The 22,499-nt window shown below is 41.5% G+C and overlaps 1 protein-coding gene across 2 annotated transcripts in view; it reads right to left on the bottom strand.

Annotated features, from left to right (window-relative positions):
* PPARG (peroxisome proliferator activated receptor gamma) overlaps positions 1–16,866 on the bottom strand; it is a 122,969-nt gene extending 106,103 nt beyond the window's left edge. Inside the window, exon 1 of one of the 2 annotated variants that reach the window (XM_052641233.1) lies at positions 16,816–16,866. The gene's annotated coding sequence lies outside the window, so the exon portion shown is untranslated. Of the gene's footprint in view, positions 1–15,853; positions 15,889–16,815 lie in introns of those variants that run through there. The other variant, XM_052641312.1, reaches the window with a different exon arrangement.
* Positions 16,867–22,499: the final 5,633 nt, after the last annotated feature.

The following is a 22,499-nucleotide window of genomic DNA, read 5'->3' as shown; positions in this document are numbered from 1 at the left end:
CTATTTCCATAAGCTATGGTGCTTTACGAGGAATTATGACTTAAGATCTGTTGATCCCCTTCTCCAAATCTGAGGATTAGCGATTCACTAATTTTTTAAAAAATCAATCAAAATCCATTTATAAGGGATAAGCAATTTTATTTCATATCTGAAAGAGCAACGTAAGCATGTTGCTCACGTTACATTTGGAGTGAAAAACCCTGAATGTGCTCGTGGTGACTGTTAACACTGTATTATATCAAAATTTGCGAAGAGCATAGAGCTTACATGTTCTCTCCAAAAAAGAATAAATAAATAAATAAAGGAGAGAGAGGTATTTGTGAGGTGATGGATGTTAACTAACAAACAGAGGGAAGTCTTCCACAATGCACAGGTATTTCAGATCACCAGAATGTACATTTTAAATTTATGTCCATTTATGTCAGTTATGTCAATCACACTGCAATAAAGAAAAAAAAATACCTATGTCCTTATTTGATTAGTCGATTAAAAACACATTCCTTTTCCATACTGTATTTAAGAGACTGGACCAAGAAGAGAGATACTAGAAACCGGGAAATGAGAAAAGGAAGAGGGCCATCAGATGAGAGAGCAGAAAAAGAAGGAAAAAAAGGGACAGAATATGGAAAACATCAGAATATTTAAAAAAAAAAAGGGGGGGTGGGGGTGGGGAGTAAGAACAGAGTTAGAGTAACCTGGCAATGCAGGACACGTGGGTTTAAGCCCTGAGTCAGGAAGAGCCCCTGGAGGAGGAATGCCAACCCACCCCAGTGTTCTTACCTGGGAAATGTCATGGACAGAGGAGCCTTCCGGGCTACTGTCCATGGGGTCACAAAAACGGTCGGACACGACTGAGCAACTAAACAATAACAAACAGAAAGAGCAGGGATGGAGGGGCAAGGGGGGCCAGAGGAGGGTGGAAAGGAGGAAAGAGACGGGGGCGGAGAGGCCCAGAAAGCAGAGCCAGAGGAAATGGCCTTTCCCATTTCAGCTCAGCTGCTCTCTGTGGATACAGACTCAGAAAGGGCCAGCACTGGCATCTTAAATATTGTGTGGAAATTAAGAAGCCTCCACAATTACTGAGCCAAAAAGTATTCACACTGGTAATTACGAAAGGATGTTGTTGCCTTCGGGAACTTGTCTTTGTTTTTTTTTCTCTAAACTCACACTCTCTTTACTTTCGTGCTTGTGTTTATAGTAGTTTCCCATGTGAAGTGCTTTGTCCACCATATTGTTCGATGAACAACACTCAACAAATATTTACTGAGTACAGGGCTTCTCGTGGCTCAGGAGGTCACCTGCCAAGGCAGGAGATGGCAGGAGATGTGGGTTCAATCCCTGGGTTGGGAAGATTCCCAGGAGGAGGAAATGGCAAATCCGCTCCAGTATCCTTGCTTGGAAAATCCCATGGACAGAGGAGCCCGGGGGGCCAAAGTCCGTGGGGCCTCAAAGAGTCGGACACGACTTGGCGCTGAGCAGGCACGCATCACTCCTACAGGAGTCCCGTTCTCCGGATCCTCCCAAGTACAATCAATCTGTGCTCATTTGAGCTGCTCAAATGTTGACAGCAAGAGTTGGAGACTGTCATAACTAAGTGAAATAAGCTGAAAAACAAAAGTTATTTGAGCTTTTACTCAGACCAAAATGGAATCCCAGAGACATTCCCCACATGGGTAGCCACGCCTGGTCTTGTTTGGCCTTTGCGTTACACCACAGGAGTGGGGACTAATGATTTAGGGGTCAGGAGACTGCCTGTGATTTATGTAACTTCTGCAGAAATCTGCGTTGCCTGTGCAAATGTCACATGGAAGAGGAACTTCACGAACAGTAAAATAGGGAATAAATGACAGTTGAAAAGGCATTCGAAAACAGTACTTTCTTTAAAAAGAACTGTGGAACTCACTGCGCGGGTATGTTTAAAAATCAAATTTGCAGGCAAATCTAGGGAAATCTAATTACAAGTAATGAGAAGGGCAGGCGTTGCTGTTCCGACATGGTCCAATAAGAAAGAGAAACGTCATCTGCAAAAATGCTGCAATCACCAGCTGTATACCCGAAACTTACGCAATCCTGTCAGTCAACTACACTTCACCTTAGAAAAAGAGAAAGAACTCTGTCTTTCTAAGTTAATGTTACAGAACACAGAATCACCTTCACATCGGAAGGGACTTTATAAAGCCCCTGATTCATTTCTCCTATCAAATAAGACCTCTTCACAGACAGCCACTCCGGTTCTGCCTAAATCTCTCCACTGACAAAAGCGCGCACTTGGCACTCACACGAGAGCCCTCCCCACCTTTGGACAACTGCAGTTGTGAGATTTTTTTCTTTACACTGAGCTCACGTATGCCTCCCTTTAATTTCTAGCAATCCTTTGATAATCTATGACCTAGGAGCTCCATAAGGGAGAGGAGCAACCCGCCTTGCTCACTGTTCATCGAGAGCCAGCACGACGCGTGGCACAGGGTAAAGTGCCATAAAAATGGGCCATAAAACTGCTGACACGGCTACCGACTGCCCTGCAAGACCCAGTCCCTACGTCCAGTCCATCTGTCCTTTAGGACAGTGGAGTTCTAGCTCAGGATGAAGGCATTTTTCTTTTTAATCTGTTGTGGATCCTTTTATGAAATGCAAAAAAAAGCATGTGCCTGAGTGTCATGACAATATAGACTTTTTTTTCCCCCATTAAAGATGGTTTTCATTTATTTTTTTAAATTTGACATATAGTTGATTCACAATGTTGTGTTACTTTCAGGGGCACAGCAACGTGATTCAATTATACATACATATATATTCTTTTTTCAGATTCTTTCCCACTGTAGGTTACTACAGGACACTGACTATAGCTCCCTGTGCTATGCAGTAGGTTCTTGTTGATCGTTTATTTTATGCATACTACTGTATCTGTGCTCAGTCACTCAGCCAAGTCCGACCCTTTCCAACCCCATGGACTGTAGCCCACCAGGCTCCTCTGTTCATGGGATTTTTCCAGGCAAGAATCCTGGAGTGAGTTGCTAGTTCCGACTGCAAAATACATAGTATATGTATCTACTAGTCTCGAAGTCCTAATTCATCTCCCCCTTCCCTTTTGATAAGCGTACGCTGGTTTTCTACCATAAACGTCTGTAAACGCTTATCCTCATATCTGCGCTTACCTTTTACCAAGTCGGAAACCGACAATGAGCAGAGCAGCATCAGGGCAGGAGCCGTCTCCAGAAGCTGCTTCACAACGGCCCTCTCCTTTTGTCTCTTTCTGTTCTGACAGGCCCTCCTCTGTCCAGATTTTGCGATAGCCTCCTAGCTGCTTGCCCTGCACACTACTGCCAAATGAACCTTCTGATTAAATCATCTCACTCTTCCCCCCAAGACCTGGAATCCCAACCGTCCTTACAAGATAAAGCCCACACTCCTTTGCCTACATCCCAGAACCTTTCTCATCCCATCTGAAATCTACACCCAATCCCATTTCTCACTCCTCGCACAGACACACGACCCACTTCCGCTGGGATGATCTCTGCAGAATGACCTCCCAAGCCTGTGCTTATTCACTAGTCCAGGCTTTGTTTTCTTGCCCTGGAAATTCTTTCCCCCTCCTCTTACGCCGTCTCAAGCCCTGAACTTTTTTTGCTTCTGCGTAAAATTCACATACATAAAATTAACTGTTCTAAAGTGTGCAGTTCAATGATACTTAGGACATTCTTAAAGTCGTGCAACTGTCACCTCTATCAAGTTCTAAAACAGCTTAATCTCCTCAAAAGGAAATCTTGCATCATCAAGCAGTCAGTCACTCCCCTGGCCCCCTCTGCCTCCAAGCCCCGGCAACAAATAATTTGCTTTCTATCTCTATGAATCTGCCTAGTCTGAGTATTTCATATTCATGAAATTGTATTTGGATTCCTTTTTCTTTTCTGGTATATTTAAAAGTCATTTTCCATTTTTCCAAAATTAATTTTTATTGGAGTACAGTTGCTTTACAATGCTGGGCTCATTTCTACTTTACAGCAGAGGGAATCAGCCACACGTCTACATATAAGCCCTCTTTTGGATTTTTCTTAAGGTTATCCTGTCAATTCCTCAATTTTCCACACATAATCCAATGCCCATCTCCTCTACAGGCTTTTCATGGGCTTCCCCTCCACTCCAACTGATCTTGCCATTCTCGGAATTTTCGCAGCATTTGTTTTCTGCTTTCTCCAGTCCTTCACCACACACTGATGTGGATTTTTGGTTAACTGCTTCAACGTTGCCCCTTTTTGACTCATGTAGCTTCTAAACTCTGAGGTCTAGGAGCTTTGCTGTCTCCCTTTGTGCCTGCAGCCTACTGAACCTGGACTTAACTCATTGTGTCTGGCTGTGCGTGAATGAGGCGCAAGTGAAGGACGCTCAAGTCTGGATCCTCAGTGAGAGCCGGCTCCAGGCCCAGGTCAGTCCTTATCCTTCCTCCTGTTGTGGCCTCCTGCCTGCCATGTGCTTCTTCCTCAGTGTCACAGGTATAGGTATGGGACACCTCTTTGCCCCGGTAGGAGATGAACAGGTGTGGCGGCAGGAGGATGATGGCAGGCTGCCCAGGGGTGGAGAGGGTGCGAGTTGCTCGCACTGATCTCTTGCTGAGAGACTCCCACCTTCATTCCCCAGGCACACATGCAGCCCTATGGAGAAAAGCGGGCGTGCGCGGAGAGGTCACAGGGCCACATGAAAAAAAAAAAATGTTCGCCTGTTTGCTTTGCTTTCATATGTAAATCGGTTCCTTTGCCTGGTATTTTGATTTGAAGTGGCTCATAAATGTGTATCTACCTTGTAAAAGGAGATTAACTGTTAAACAATTATGGTGATAATACTTGTGATGCACATATGAAATAGCTGAGCATATAATTATTCTATACATTATAAACAAATGAATAGGCCGAGACCATGTAGTGTTTTATCTAACAATTGACACAATGTTTGAAAGGGAACCGGTTTTATTTTCTGCATGAGTAATAAATCTAAGTAACATTCTGGATCATACATCTGGTAGGAACTTTTCTCCCTGCTGTAGTATTAAACTGAATTTGCTACAGTTGCCACTGGAAGTCTTCAAACAAGAAAGCAAAACGGCGCCCTGGCCCTCAGGCCATTTAAAACCTGTTCTTCTGACCAGGACAAGAAAAAGATCCAACATAGAATGCTAAAGTCTATAATTAACATTTCTTTTTTCTCTTTCATATCCCATTTTGCTCGCTTTAGCAGAGCAAAATGGAAATTTCTTCTGGCATTAATTTCATATCACTCTGTGTAACCAAAAATGTTAAAATAGAAATAAACATTTTTAGAGAGTAATTTAGGGAATTCCCTAAATATCAGTAAAGAATCTGCCTGCAGTGCAGGAGACCTGGGTTGGATCCCTGGGTTGGGAAGATCCCCTACAGAAGGGAATGGCGACCTACTCCAATATTCTTGCCGAGAAAATTACACGGACAGAGGAGCCAGGTAGGCTACAATCCATGGGGTCACAGAGAGCCAGACATGACTGAGCGACTTTCACTTCACACTAAAGATGTGCGGAAGAGCAGCACCAAGAAACCCACAATGAAACAGCACAAAGCAGTCCTCAAAGTCAAACCAAGTTTGAAAGCATTTATAAAGTAATGACAATGTGCTCAGTCCCCTGTGCTGTGGGCTGTGAATTAGGGAAGGTAAGCAGGGCACGTACACATGAGAAGAATAAAACGCTCCTCAACGCTCATTTCTACTCTCTAGGAATTCATAATTTTGCTTGGTACAGAACTTGCACATAAAACTTGTAAGACCTGACTGCAAACAATCAGCAAATGCAATGAGTAATATAGAATCTGGAACGTGTTAAATTGCATTTCAGAGTAAATCTCTTCCAATTATGTTTCAGCTAAAGGTAAAGTTAGTCTGCATTTTCTGAGTTTAATAGCTAGTGGCCAGGGTGAATTATTTCACAAGTATGTTGTGTGACAAAAGAAACCCATCTGACCCTTAAAACTTAATGTGTGGGGCAAAACCAAAATGTTTGTGTGTATGTGCTGTGCTTCGTCAGGATCAGAGATGGTTCTAGCAGGTATGTACACATGGTCAAGGGCACACGAATCATGCGAATGGCCTAAAGACACATCATACCAATGTGCTATGTTCCGTCACTTAATAATCTTAACTTTCACTGAGTTCGGTTATTTGCCTGCCTGGTGCTAGATTCTGATTCCCTTCCCCAATCTGAAAAGCACCTGGGCCACCAGCTATAAAGTCATGTCACCAGGTGGGCAGATTTTGCTTCCTGTATAAGGAAACCTAGTGCCGGAAAGCGAGTGGTCATCTGATAAACGTCCACAGAGCTTTGAATAACTTATAGTGGAATTTGTAATGTCTGAAGGCTTTGGTTACATCTGCATTGAGATGCACTCTAATATCCCATGTCTATATAAGAAAATATTAATTCTACTTAACTTCATATAACTTCCTTCAAAATCTATTTTCCTTACCATTTGTTTCCCCCAAAGTTTCATGTTATTTAGGATTTATCTCTAAGTGGTCAGTAAGACATTTTCTGAGAATTTAAAAACAGAACTGAAATGGTAATCGGACAACTGGGTCTTGAGTACAGAAGTTGAAATAGCTGTAATACTTACACTGACCAAAGAACAGTCATTTGAAGTAAGAGCTGGGTCTCCTTTTACTCAGCAAACATTATATTCTAAATATTTAAAAATTCCAAATATGCTTTTAAAAGGTAAGTTGCTAACTATTTCCCAGGGGAAAAAAGTATTGTTGTTGTTTTTTAAATTTTAATGGGCTAGTCTCAGTGAAATCTGTTTCACATTTTTGTTAGGTGTAATTCATTTTTCTGATAAATAAGGTTATGAACTAAATTCACTTGGATAGTTAACCACTTAACTATATCCATTTTGAAATTACTATGAAATAAATACTCCTTCTGCAAAGTGAATCAGCATCCTATTATTTGTATTTTCAAGAAAAGTTAGTAGCTTATTAACAAAAGATGCATCCTTATATCCTTTGCTAGTAAACTTTGTTGCTAAGAGAGAAATGAAATAACACAATAATTACATTATTCATTATGTATAACCTAAAATAATATAAGAGATTTGGGAAAAATATTCAAGGACACAGGTGTTCCCCTCCTTCACATCTAACTCAAAGACAGCCACCCAGTTCCAGGCTGGCCTGGCAACGCTGCCTGGTCACGAGGCAGGAGTTAGACTATTGCCTGCTCTTAGTCATCATGTCTCCCACTAACACCCTCGTTAAATCTAGATAACAATACTCATGAATGTCAGGAGGGATATCCTTGTCTGTTTTGTTCACTGCTTTAAACTCCTTCTCTGAAACAGCTCTTGGCACAAAGTAGGAGCTCAATAGATTTTTGTTGGATAAATAAATCTTCACTAAAAAGGAGCTTCTCTGTCGATTTGTTCTTGGGAGTGGGAGGGGCATCTCCAGGTTTGTGATAGCCGCGGAGGTTTGCCTTGGGCCGTATTAAGGATTAAATCATCAGAAATGGTGGCGGGGGAGGGGAAAGAAGAGAGAAATAGCTAATATTCCTGATATAAAGTTTCTAAAATAACGTTTAAAACTTTGTTTTCATTTAGGTAAAGGCTATTCTAAAGGCATCAGGCTGATACAAGTTTCTCAAAGGAAGTTCCAAAGAAAGTGACAAGAAAAATGTAACCTGTAATTTGAGTTGAAGGCAAAACTAATTTTCCCTCTGGGATTTTCTAGAGCAATGCAACAGAAAAAAGGAAGAAGTATTCAATTCAAAGGACATTGCTGTGTGTGTGTGTGGATGTGGATAGTATACACATATATATTGCTGTGTCTGTCTGTCTTTTACTGTGTTCACTCTGAGGTCTGACAAGATTTTGGGAAACCTCTACTCATCACAAATTACATCAAGGTCTCATAATAACCATTTGTAATAGGAGTTTACCCTCCTGTGCTTCTGCATCAGCTATTTATGGTTACCAGTTCAGAATTCTATCCGAGTTAGAAGACAAACTATCCCCAGGTTATTTAATTTTAGGGGAAAAAAATCCATAATAGACATACATAGTTTTTAGAAAAAGACTTAAAAGGGGATAGCTGGAAAGTAAAATAACTCTGGAAACTATTGTTTAAAATAGCTGTTGTTTGGTGGATGCTAAAGATCAGATAGAGCACAGGCCCAAAGGAATCAACAAAATCAAACCGTATGTATGACTGAGAAAAACGAAGAGGCCGTAACAAAGATGGAGTATCTTTTCCTCCCAGAGACTAGTCCAGCAGAGTACAGAGAAGCCCAATGTGTGAGAGAAAACTAAGTGTGAATTAAAACTGGATATAACAGAAAAGAATTCATGTACCGTCTCACATTATCTTCAATGGCTTAAAAGCAATAAAGTAGCTAGAGGGTTCTCAAGGTTCAATTTACTCTTTGCTTGATCTTTACTGATCAGGGTCACAGACGTACTAAAAAATAAAAGCAATAAATGTAGGCTTTTAAGTATAGAAGTAATTTTATATTAATGGCTAAACTCTGGAAAAGAAAGAAAAGCATAAGAACAAACAAAAAGCCTTCCATATCTATTTTAAAATATAAGATACATTTTTTCATAACTTTTCTATTGTCCCTTCATATGCACATTTATATAAGGTTTCAATCAATGGTGCACATACATTCTTTATGTTACTTTTTAAAAAATAGTTTTCAAGTTTGCTCTAGTTTTCCAATTTGTCACTGACAATTACATAACATTCCACCTACTAATTACATCATAATTTACTTAAGCATTCCACTGCTGTTGAATAGTTATTTCCAAATATTGGTTCCTATAGCAATGCTTGTATGAAAATCTTCGTGTATGTGGCTTGTCCTATATCCTCCACCTCTTTGGAAAAAAATCTCCAAGGTAGGGGTACAGCAGCAGATTGTGCAATATTTTGCCCAACTGCCTTTTTAACAGGCGGAACTAAGTGATAATGACAACAGCTATACATAAGAGAACCAATTTCTTCAATTCCTGAATCACAGAATTTTAGGATTAAAAAAAAAAATCTATCATCAACAATCACTAGGACTGATACAGTTTCTACGGTTATGAAACTGGAACTGAAGTTTACAAATCTATTTCTTGTAAGTCTGTTTAATGTGGGTCCTCCAGGGCCAGACCATCCTCAGATACTGTATAAAATCCAGTCTCTGAACTTACAGACTGGGGATTGTTGGCAACCACGCTAAGGTAAGGGGAAGCAGTGATTCTCCGACTAAGCAGATAGCCGGCTAGCCCCTACGGACACAAGCTTATCCAAAACAAGACTGAGTCTAACTAATAAAATGTCAGACCAACAGAGCCAACTGACAGGGTGATCTCAAGAGCTTCTATCACTACCTATAGGGTAATACATCAAGAGACTTAACTATAGGCAAGAGTGAGAACAATCCGGACTAACTGCGCTGCCCACTGGGCTCCAGGCTCTCAGATGGGACGCGGGGCTCAGCTGCAGTGAGAGGTTCTCACACACTACACGAGAGAATCCCCTGCAGGGCTTGTCGAAAGACAGATTATCAGGCCTTATCCCTAGAGTTTCTGATTCAGTTGGTCTGGGGTGGGGCCTGAGAATTTACATTTCCACCGAGCTCCCAGACACTGCTGCTGCTGCTCCAAGGACCACTCTTTATCATAGACTTATTTCTTGATTCTTTCAAAAGCATGTATGAAGTACCTAGTGAGTACTGTGCTATGTGCTGGAGACAGAAAGATGAGTAAAACCAGTCAGTCCTGCTTCAAGAAATTAATAATCTATGTTTTTGTAGACATTGTACTGCTCTCGTCCTGAAAGTCAACAAACTGGGACCTTGTTGAAAACAAAGTTTAAAAGTATATTGCTTTTAAATAAAACTAGGGTATTTCTAATTAGTTCCAAATGCTTTAGGAAAACATGTAGTAATCCTACATTGGCAAAGGCCTGGGTGTTTTCTTCACTCTTCCGAATCTTCTGAACATATGCAAATAATTTGCTACAGTATCTTCTTCATGTATATATATATACACACCATTCACATGTTTGTTCTCTTTCATAACTTCATCCACCACATAAAACAGAAAAAGATTTTGTATAAGTACTTGTCCATACACAATCAAAACCTTGTTTACAAAATCCAGGTAATTATCAACTGGCAGAAAAAAACAACAGTAAGTACGGTAGGACTTAGGGATTCTCTGATGTAGATTTAGACTTCAGCAACACTATGGGAAAGTGAACGACACAAGCATATGCAGTATGCTGACTTATACCCATGACGGTGGCCTGCACTGAACTGTTCAACATTGCCTATCAGCTGACTCACAGAATTAATGAACTTGCTTTTGAGGTGGCTACTAAGCTTCTATTTCCATCAGATACACATTGATTTCCTGTACGTATTTTTGGCAAAAAACATAAAAGGAAAAATAAAGTATATATAAAATTTTATGATCTGAGGATTTGCCAAAGTCTTAAGCATTAGTTATACATCTTTGGCATATCTTTTTATGATGTGATTGAGAGATTCCTCTCATTTCAATCTGTTAGAAAGCTACTTTATAAGTTTGGAAGAACTAACTCAAGAAGGGACTAGATAATTTGTCTAATGTCCCAGAGAGAGGAAGACATAGTCAGAAGTAATAGTCATATATCTAATTATTCTAGCCAACTACCAACTCCTAGAGCCTTAAATTTGATAAATTTCTTAAACTGACATTTAGGAATGACGATTTGTTTTTTCTGAAGGAAAAAATGGTTCAAGGAAGAATTACAACACATGTTGATTTTGGTTTTTAGGCCAGGCCGTGCAGCTTGTGGGATTTTAGTTCCCCATCCAGGGACTGAACCCAGCCTCTGGCAATGAGAACGCAGAGTCCTAACCACTGAACCGCCAGGGAATTCCCCTGTGTTGATTTTTAAGAGAAAAAAATATGCCTGTGTGGGAGAATATATCCTTTTGTGTCACTATCTCAAGTGACTATTTTCAAATTTGGTTTCATAAAGGCTGGCTTATGGAGAACTGGGGACAGGACTCGCTTTAATTTTATTCTGCCTTCTCCTGATCCCCTCTTTACATTTCAAGTGTGTTTATTATTCCTTAAAAGCTTTGCCTGCAGGTAGCAAGCAAACCAGGAAACTAACCTCTCAAATTTTTGCTGATAATGTCTTGAAGAATTAACCCTGCTAGGAATATTGGCATTTTGAAGGCAGACTCCAAACTTTCAAAGGACACAGGCAGCGGAGGCGAAATGATGGTCAGTGGGGTGGGGTCAAGGTGAAGGAGTTCTTTCCAACATCTCGCTGCTGCACGAGGCAGTCTTCATCATTCAGTAGTTATTTCTTAAACACACAGGATAATAATATCCTGTCTCCGTTCACTTGCTGGGGCTCTCTCCGGAAGCAACTTAGAGCGCCCGAGACAGCGACAGTGCCAAGCAGCAACTTTAGAAGTCAAAGCTGTCCTAAAAGTTTCTGATGTCACCAAGGCACAGGGTAAATTCTTAGAAACCAACCCCTTCTATTCAGGTCTCTGTACAATTACTGTGCAACCCGCTGAGTGTGGGAAGTGAGTGCACACAGACCTCTTACACTCCCACTCAGGGTATTTCCCTAATTTTCTCTCTCCCTCCTAGCTACCTTCTCCTTATCTACGGTAATCTGTGCAGAATTCACACCCCGGGTCTATGCTAATCTGAACTCTTCCCAGAAGGTCAGGAAATGTGTCTCAAAGGGTCTTATCCACATATTACAATTATAGATGAATCCACGAATTGAAGTGCTTCTTAAAAAAAAAAATCAGTTAAAACTAGCAATGAATTTATTTTCTAAAAAAAAAAAAAAAAACCCACTGAAGTGAAATAAAAACTGTTTCTTAAGACACTGAATCAAATTGAACTAAACTTATAGGATCGAGTGTAAATCCTCCCTTACGGTTTTAAATCTCCATTGTAAATGATTCATGGTGCATGAACTGATGACTTCATTTCTTTCCTTTATGTCTGAAAAATCGCAGTACAGAAAGGAAACCCATCCCAAAAAAGATTTTCAAGTTGAGAATGGCCTGGTCACTGGAATAGCTGAAGGTGTAGCCATGGCTCTGAGAAAGCCAGAGAAGACCCATGAAGAGAATGGAAATGAGGGCTGCTCCCCACTCCCCAGCTGCAAAGGGGGAACACCCATCTACAGGCATGGCCCAACCCTTCTTTGTCCTCTGCCTCCTCGTACTTTTAATGAGGTCCCCAGTTGGCCTCTGTAGGTGAACTGAGAACAGAGTGGGGTTCAGGCTGAGAGTCAAGGCCGTTACTTTCTTGCATAGGAGACAGTTCACAATAGAATGGATTTTTAAACAACCCATAAGAAGAATTTAAAATTTATTGTCTGGACGATGCACCCTTAATTACATGATTTTCCAATGAGTCCCTACTAGTAAACTGGTGTGTTCCTAGGAGGCATGTTCACTTTTCAAGTCGCTAAAAGCCTATGTTTTTGGATACGGCTTCTTAGAAGGAGCCCCATGTTTTATGACAAGCACGGTCCCTATTTATTCTTTAAGCTGCGACACTAAAATGTCTTTTGATCTGAAGGATCATAGGCCTCAGTATAAAACAAACACACATTAAGCATTCACAGTATGTGCCATAAAAATATGTAAAGACTAGAACTTCATCAAATGAAAGCACAGCTTGCGCCTTCTAAATGCGTGAAGAAGCAAAAATGGACACGAAAGACTACGCACTGTGTCTACACAGGACTCACAGAAATATTATCAACAGGACAGAAATAATTCTTGGCCTGATTTTTGTCCGGAGTCACCAGAGAATAGGAAACACAGGTTTAAACTGAATAATGATGAAATATCTTATTTCAGAAACATCTGATAAATTGATCACCACATGGCAAGCATTATCTTCTGTTCATTGTTCACAAGAATCTCAAAATTAGTCCTAGGGTGAACTATTAATATGTGTTAAAGAATTAGCTCAATTAAATTCAGGGACAAGGTCAAATCATTTAAGATACACAGATTTACTGATAAAGTCTTAAAATCATACAAAAAAAGAGAGCACGGAACAATAATTCCAATACTTTCCTCATTTACACTGATAAGGAAACGGAGAATTAGACAGGATAAATGACTTGTCTCACTATAATAATTAAAATAGTTAAAAATGTAAACATTCACAGTCTGAGTTAAATATTGTTATTAAAACACAGGTGTACATTGACTGTTGAAGAAAAATACTAATAATATATAAACCTGTTTTTTTAAAATAAAAAATAATTTAAGTATACACTATTGTCGGTGATAGTTGTCTTCACATCTCCAAAAGCTTCCCCCCAAATACAGTCTACTTTATTTGAGCTGATTTCAAGAACCTACAGAAGTGTAGGTAAATAAAAATTAGAATAAGTTCGAAAGATACGCCATAAAACTCCCCCAAATCTACCTCTGTGTTGTGATAAAAATACAAATAGTAAATGACAAAGCCGGGGAGTATCAAAAATAGTCTTCAATTTAAAATTTTCATCTAGAATGCTGTGACACTAACTGAAGTTTGATACACTGGGGCTATCTATGCTTGCAAGGTGGTTATTTACAGATCTTATTATATTTTTGTGGAGTCAAATTAGATCAGTTTCAAAGGATTAAGCTTTTTAAATCACCGCCCTTTTTGTTGCTTATAGGCCTTAAGAAAGAAAGCAACAGCTCAAGAGGTCAAAAGCAGTACAGAGATCTGCTAGGAAAAATAAAAGCAAGTTAGAAATTCAGTTTAATAATTTTGAAGGTAGTGGGGGACACATGTTTATATCCATAGGCAAGTGACTTTTATCATTTTCTTGATTAGGATTTTTAAAAAATTCTTTACAGCCGATATTTATTTTTAGTGGAACCCAAAACTTCTTTCGGTATACTTGCCACATTTTATGACATGATTATATTTCCAAGTTCAAGTGATAGTGAATTCAGCAGAACATCCACAAATTAGAATGACCAACATTTTCTGTTCTGCTCATTGGGCACATACAAATCCTATGAAAGCAGCAAAAGTAACAGACCAGGATATATAAAACATTTGCAAAGTGTTATTTTAATACTGTTTTCATGAAACTCTCCTGACAGTGAAACACCATTTCACAATTTGAAAATAAATGAAATGTATTATTAAGACTTGTGTGCGTTTCCATGGCTGTGCCATTTATACAACTGTCGAATACAAAATTATCTTGATAATTAGGAATAGTAGCAAACATCCTTATTTTAACAAATGCTTTTTTTTTTTTACTGATTAAGAGCAATTAGCTATGATCAGTAATGTAATACATGTTCCTAAAGTCATGCTTTTTCCCTGTATAAATTTTCATACACAGGGATAATACAGTTTTAATGTCATAGAGATGTTATAATTAATATTGTGATTTTTAAAAAGTCCTATGTTAAGTCTGTAAAATGCCGTTCTGAAAAATATACAAAGAAATGAAGAGTAAGGAAACAGTCCCCTCAAAGAAAACAGCAATATTTATTTAAAATGCCAACTGCAAAAATATGTTCAAGGTATTCTAAGTTTAATAAAGAAAATGAGGCAGGTGGATGTTTTAGTTTTAATTTAAAAATAAATTATATTGTTTTAAATTTAAAAGCATGAAAAAAACAGTGCCTAAAAAACTTAGCCTGGAAATCTCCAAACCTTTATAACCTCGCTGATGTCCCTTTTTTTACAGTAGTTATCATAAAAGCAAGAGACAAACGTTTAAACGTGAAAAAGAATTTTGATTTAAAAATTAAATCACCAGTTTCTACCCCCTTTCCAGTGATTTGCAGGAGATTGAGCAGGTGGGTCATTAATTGATCCTAAGATCTTTAAATTTAAGATCTAATTATCAGCAAGTGAAGTATCACATGTCATTAAAATTTAAATAAAGGATAATGACAAGAAGTACACAGTAAGACTATAATGGATGATTTTGTAACAATCCTCACTTTTTGGCTAAGGGCATTCATTTAAGCGTTTTGTATATCAGAGAAAACTATGGTGCCTATTAACTTCACAGACTGAATCCGATTGAAAATAGGCAACATAAAAACTGTTCTCAAATTTGAAAAAGATCTTTTGAAGTATCACCCGGAAAGCTGACTGGCAGCATCTCTGTTTTCTACAGACCTTTCACAGGAGTGGAAAGAATTTAAGAGAGAAGCTTCAGTGAACATCTACATGGGTCTCTATTCCAGAAGGGTTTTGTAAAAGTCATCTAGACGATCATGAGGTCCTGTTTTCAGTCAGCGATTGATCCCTTAACTATGAACAGGAAGACTGCCACCCAACACCTGGGGTATGTCCAAGGTTTGCCCAGCACCTTCTAAAGAGTGTTAGTCACTGCTCTCTCAATATCTCTAACTACAATTGGTTTCATGAATGATAAAAATAGTTGACATGAAAATAGCGAACTTCAAAACCAAGTTTCTCCAGCAACAGGTTTCAGACAACTCAGTTAATCATCGTGTCTGGTTTTGTTTTCAGACAATGATCTATACAAATCAATTTTACATGTTAACCTCAATCTTGAAAAGAAGAAAACTTTAGTTTTTCTTCATGACAGACTGCTATGTTCTTTTAAGCTTTCTCTCCTCAAATAATTGACACTATTTCCCCAACCCTTACTCTCAGACCCAAGTGAATGAAATTCTCGCGGTAAAACAAGAGCACGACCAAATAATAACAGCAGAATAATCATCACCACGAGCCTCACGAGCAGCGTCCTGCAAATTTTGGACACGCATCACCAACAGAGTGATTTCAACAGAGCGCAATTACAGAGTAAGCCGACTCACCTAAGCAAGGCGACTTAGGAAGAATTTAGAGACGCAGGCTTCTGATCACCGGCGGAGGTAAAGGCCCCTTCTTTACCTAACCACTGACCTTATATAAAAGCCGCAGATAGGTTACTCCCAGTTTCAGCCTCCTTACCTTAGGCTCCTCCCCTAACACCGAGGCAGAAAGTACCGCAGATACACACCCACTTTCCGCCCCCTGCACGCAGGGACTAGAGATTTCGGTGAAGCCGGCCCTGCGTCCACCTTCCCCGGTCAGGGCTCGGCGGAGCGGGAGTCGAGCCCGGCACGTGGAGGAGCCACGGCACCGTGCGGCCACCTTCCGGACCGCAGAGCGGGTGGGAAGGGCCGGCGCCCTCCATCCGCTGCCCCCGGGGGCCAGCGAGCCCCGCGTCCCGCGCCCCTCCTCTCGGCTCACGGCCAGCCCGGTGCGTGAGCGCGGCCCCCCGGCTCCGCCCGCCCCCAAAGTGCGCCCCAGGCTTAACTGTCACCGCGACCCCACAGCGGTCAGCCTGCGCGCCGAGACGGAGCCGGACCCCCGCGGCCGCGGGACGCGCCCGCACGGGATCCCGCGCCGGGGGGGCTGGGGTACCCCGGGCAGCGGCGCCCAGACCACTCCCTGCCTGGCCCCCGCGCCCCGCGCCGCGCCCCGGGGCCTCGCAGACCCGCGCGCCCGCGAACCCTGGACAGGCGCGCGGGGCGCACGGGCTCGCGCCTCGGCTCGGACCGCAGCTCTGCCCCGCGCGCGTCGCCCGCGGCCCGTGCCCCCCGCCGCCCGGACGTCTCCTCAGGGCGCGACCCTCGGCCGGGACGGGACCTGTCAGCCCGGGCGCCGCCGGTCCACGGCCCCTGCCGCCCCCGGGGCCGGCTCAGCCCGAGACCCCGCCGGCCCCACCCCGCGCCCTCCTCCGCCCGGCTCCCCGCGCCCGCCCCCGAGCGCAGCGGGGCCGCCCGGCTCTGACCTGCGCCGGTGGCCTGGCGGCCCGCTCCGGTGTCCAGGCGGCCGCGCCGAGCGCCCCGGGCGGCGGCGGCTCGGGCGCGGGCTCGCGAGTGCGGTCGGCCCCGCCCGCGGCGGCCGGGGCGGGGGCGCGGGCGCGGGGAGGGGCGCGGCCGCGGCGCCGCCGCCCGGCGCACAGTAGGGCCCCCCGCGCGCCGCGCCCACCGTCCAGCGGGCGAACCTGCTCTGCGCCCGGCCCCGCCTGTTCCTCGCTGCCGCCGCTGGGCGGCGGCCCCGAAATGGTCCCGTTTTTCCTTGACGAGGGACCGGCCGGAGCCCGGGAGGATGCCCGCGGTCACGTCGGGGAGAGCCGACGAGGTGTGGGGCTCCCGAGCCGCCGCCTCTCCCGGCCCGCGGCTCTCGCCTTCGCACGGTGGTCTGCGGGTGTTTTTGTCGTTTCCCCTCAAGTCCTTTTCAGTAACATCCTTTTAAGTCAAAATTTTAAAACGGAAGAAAGAAAGAAATGAGGACGTACTAAGGACCACCTGTTTTATTATTTTTTTAATCCCTACCTAACGACGCTGCACACGTTCAGCTCCCCGCCCCGCCACCCCCACCCCCACCCCACTCAACACTTTCGCATTTCGTATTTCCCGCTGGTATTCGTGGTTCACTTAAAGTGACAAAGTTTGATTGGAAAAATTTAAAGTATTCCTTAAACTCGTTGACAGAATTTTTGAAATTCCTTTCGCAGTGTTTCTGACGCCGAGGGAGCCGGACACTTGGTGTGTGTGGGTGGGGGCTGCGAGTGGGGCGGGGCCTGGGACTCAGGCTGGGAGAGTGAGGCGCAGTTTGGCTTCCAGCTGCCTCGTGCATGGACCGGGTGGACTCTGGGCACCTTCATTTCCTGCCTCTCCCGTGAACCTGTCCAAAGCGGGGCTGAGAGATGGCCAACTAGAAAGCCTCTGGTCTTCTGGACATGAGGCCTTTACTTACCGTGTCTGTTTCCGATCCCATTTGCTGAAAAGCACACCCTGTTCTGAGTCTGGCAGTCCTTGGGGAGCGAATAGAGCCCGTGATTTCAAGAAGCGTTATCAGTTACTTGCCCACGATGCTCTCCACCTCCTTAGCATCTTAATTTAGCCGGTTCTTTTTCCTCTAGGGAAGCTGGTTCTTGTTTGCAGTTACAAGTAAAATATCGTGAGGATGTTTATCATCTTGGAGAACGTTCAGAATTTAATTCAACAGATCCATCTCCTCCGCCTGGCCCATAAAACAGGAAGCTGAAGAATCATAGCTCTTCTACTACTACTGCTAAGGCGCTTCAGTCGTGTCCGACTCTGTGCGACCCCATAGCCGGCAGCCCACCAGGCTCCCCCGTCCCTGGGATTCTCCAGGCAAGAACACTGGAGTGGGTTGCCATTTCCTTCTCCAATGTGTGAAAGTGAAGTCGCTCAGTCGTGTCCGACTCTTAGCGACCCCATGGACTGCAGCCCACCAGGCTCCTCCGTCCATGGGATTTCTCAGGCAAGAGTACTGGAGTGGGGTGCCATTGCCTTCTCCGAATCATAGCTCTAGAAGGACTTAAAAGAAGACCATCACCGAAAAACCCTACTTCCTTGCCTGCCAGGTAGGTAGACAGTTTGACTCTGGCTCAGCATTCTCTGCTCAGGCATCGAAGTGCTGCATGCGTCCCTCTTCTTGATCGCTCCAGACTGCCAGTCTGCTTAAAAAAAAAAAAAAAAGCTGAAATATAATTTGTAGAATCTGACATTTAAAAAATCTAATTTAAATGTACAACCCAATGATTTTTAGTTTATTGACAGAGTTTTCCCCCGCTTGTATGGCAAAATAATGGACATATATCACTATATAAGTTTAAAGTGTACAGCATGATGGCTTGATATATGGTATGTTGTGAAATGATTACAATAGGTTTAAGCAACATTCATACAGCGACAATAAAAACAGAAGCAAATGTTTCTCCTTGTGATGAGAACTCAGGCTTTAAACTCTTAATAACTTTCTTAGTATCATACAGCAATGCTAACTATAGTCATCATGTTGTGTGTTACATCTCTAGGACTAAATTATTATTTCCAGTCTTACTGAGATATAATTCACATACAGCACTGTCTAACTTCAGGGTATATAGCATGATGATCTGACTTACATGCATCATGAAATGATCATCACAGTATAAGTTTAGTGAATATCCATCATCTCTAGTAGACTTAAATTATTTTATAACTGAAAATTTGTACCTTTTGACTATCCTTTAATTCCCCCCCTCCCACATCTGGTAGCCACAGATTTATAGGTTTAATTCTTACTTTTAGGTCTGCGATGTAATTTTGAGTGAAATTTTTTGTATGGTGTGAGGTAGGACCAATCTGCTTTTGGTGGAGAAATACTCATAATTAAACAATATTGACTGAATGGAATTCCATCATAGTAAGCTTTCCCCAGCTACAAGGGCTTATTCCAAATACTGAGGTTTGGTCCTAGGGCATTTAACTTCCCTGGTGGCTCTTTGGTAAACAGTCTGCCTGCCATGCAGGAGAACCGGGTTCCATCCCTGGTTGGGGAAGATCCCCTGGGGAAGGAAATGGCAACCCATTCCAGTACTCTTGCCTGGAGAATCTCATGGACAGAGTATCCTAGTGGGCTGCAGTCCATGGTGTCGCAAGAATTGGACACAACTTAGTGATTAAACCTACCTGCCTACCTAAGCTTATAACTGGTGCAACAGTTTTTATAGTTGATCTGAATACTTTCTAAATTTCCTTCCAGATTTTTTTAAAAGTGATTTTTCTACTATATATAAAATAGGTTAACAACAAGGACCTACTGTATAGCACAGGGAACTATACTCCATATCTTAAGCCTATAATGGAAAAGAATCTGAAAAAGAAGATATAAATGTATAACCAAATCACTCTGCTATATACTTGAAATTTTCAACACAACATTGTAAATTAACTGTACTTCAATGAAAAATGTGATTTAAAAAAAGTGACCTATACTTTGTGAAGCCTAAAAATGTAAGAAGTTAAGCAATAGAAAAAGAAATAGCATAAGTCTGTTTTTTAAACTACTGGTCTTGATTTATTAGTGGATTATGAAATCAGTTAGTCTGTCATAGCCAAATACTTCTTATAAGTCAAATAATACAGAACAGAATAGGAACTATCAGCATTCTCTCCTAAATTAAGTGTTGCTTCATTGTATTATGTGTGTGTGTTTGTGTGTACCAGCAGTTGATGTAAAATTTCTTTTCTTACTGTGTTTGGGGCTACATTTTCAAAACTTGGACAGACGATGTATAGACTATAGTTGCAGAATTCTTTCATCCCACAGACATTTACTGAATTTTGTGTCAGGTCCTCTGCTAAATTCTGGGGATAACATGATAAATAACATGTGGTCTCTGCCCTGCAGCAGCACACGCATGCAGTTCTATCCACATGTAATTTCTAGAAATGAAAGATTGTGCCTTGGTTCACTTTCCCCAACTACAAGGGCTTATTCCAAATCTGAGGTTTGGTCCTAGGGCACTTGTTTTATTTTTTCGCAGTTAATGCTCAGTTGTTTATCTCACTTGAGATTTGCAGGCATATTTGCTTTTCTTCTAACTAGGGGAACTTTGTTCCCAGGTTCATAATTACATACTATGTTTATTGTATTGGGAAGGAAGTACAGGTCTAGCCATGGGAGTTGCCCTTAACTGAATCGATTTCCAGTTTATTCCAACTATACTTCAACTACCCCTACTGACCTCAACTTTTTGGTTTTGTTTTGTTTTCTTCTCAGTCCTCAGATATTTTTAAATACTGGTATATGATTTTTGAAATCATGACAAAATGTTATTTTCTAGGCATTTAGCAAAACAGTGTTGGCATTAGTATTGAATGACATTTAACCATGCTGCAGACTGAGGCTAGGAAAATCAATATGCTGCATTTCTGGTGGTCCAGTGAGGGAGGAGGGTCGCTTCTTTACAGCAGCTGTGTGCTGCCATGGCCCTGCACTTGTTCCTCTATCTGCAATACCATTTCTCAGTCTCTAGACACCGTAAATTCCCAGGAGATTTATAAGATCTTAATTTAAAATTAAAAAAAAATTATAACCAGTTCAACATGTTGGACAAGTTAAACACACACACACACACACACATTTTGTGAATGACTGTTGTGTTTCTACACATGGTTTTTAAATCTAGTTATGAAGTTTTGCCTGCGAGCTCTCAATTTCAGTTGAATTTTATTACGGTCCTTTTCTCCTTCTCTTGCTAGTCTGTCTCTCTTATCTTGCCTCTCGCCAAATGACTTGCTCCTTTTTATAAGGTCTTAAGTACCAAAGCCAGGCTTGCAATCCATTTCTTCTGATTTTCAATTCTCATCCTTTCCCTATACATCTCTGCTTAATTCACATTCTATTTCTGTTTGGTGTGATCGCCTATAAATAAAAGAGAATTTTCCCAGAATATTTTAATAAATGCTTGATTATATATAAATTATTAGGTTATAATATAATACAGCTATTGATTCAAAATTTTAAAAATGGAAAATACACACAACTTTGTATTTTATTTCCTCTTAATACCCCAATTTACAGCTTTCTTTTAGATAATTTGAAAAGATTTAAACAGACATAATTTTAAGGCCATTTCTTTGATGACTCCTAGTTTTGAAAATGCTTTATCTCTCATAATTTGTAATAATAATATTTAATTCCAAGGAAATTCCATTTGGTGGTTTCAGCAGTTTTGAGTTAGATGATTTAAATGTTAAAGTTTTAATTGTTTAAAATATCTTTTAAACGTTCAAAAAATACTTTTGCTATTCAGAGAATAATAAAACAGAGGTTTGCCCTGCTTTCTCAGTTTTTCTTCATTCTTCCCCTAGCCCCAGGAATTGATGTATTTTGCCTTTCAGATTGCCCTGTAAATATCAAGAGGTAGGAAGTAGTCAGCTATGAGGAAAAGGAGAATGCCAAGCAGGGTTTTCAGTTCAGGAGAATTGTCCTGCCTTCTATTTGTCTGTTCACGAGTTTCATTTTCATGAAGTAATGGTAGAATGGAAAGAGCCCTAGCCTTTATCTCTGCTCACTGTGACCTAAAGCAAGAGACCCACCCTCTCAGGCTTAGTTTCCTCATCTAGAAACTGGAAATATATTCTCATAATCTCATCAGTGACATAATTGAGAAAATATCAAGTCAGGCTCCTGGTAGGAACTCAGTGAATGTGGCTTATGAACTAGGTGAAAGCAATTAGACTGTTGTTGTTGTTGTTTTTTCTGATAGTCACTTGCATTAATACACAGTTTGGATGCTAAACTGAGGATTTGTTCATATACATATTCATCTTTAGTCATCAGCCTACGTGGATACTCTACTATCTTTCTTGCATGTAAAAAAATCACTAGCCAAAATAAGTAGATTTTGAAATAGCTATGAATCCAAGATATCTGTATAAGAATGGTTTTCCCAGGACCTGCATGGAACTTACAGGTCCTAGGCTTTGTCACATAAAACAAAAAGCAAAACAAAACAAAACCCCCCTTTTTATGATGGAAAACATTAGACAAGTATAGAAGTAGGCAGAATAGTGTAATGAATCCCCCTTGTATCCATAACCTGGTTTCATTCTATGGCTAATCCTGTTCCATCTTACCCGCCTTCCTCTTCTATACCATTCTAAAACCCCT

Source organism: Budorcas taxicolor, chromosome 1, assembly GCF_023091745.1.
Source record: "Budorcas taxicolor isolate Tak-1 chromosome 1, Takin1.1, whole genome shotgun sequence".
In the NCBI taxonomy this organism is placed as follows: domain Eukaryota; kingdom Metazoa; phylum Chordata; class Mammalia; order Artiodactyla; family Bovidae; genus Budorcas; species Budorcas taxicolor.
Note: the sequence above shows the minus strand (reverse complement) of the source record. Positions and strands in the feature narration are given on the sequence as shown.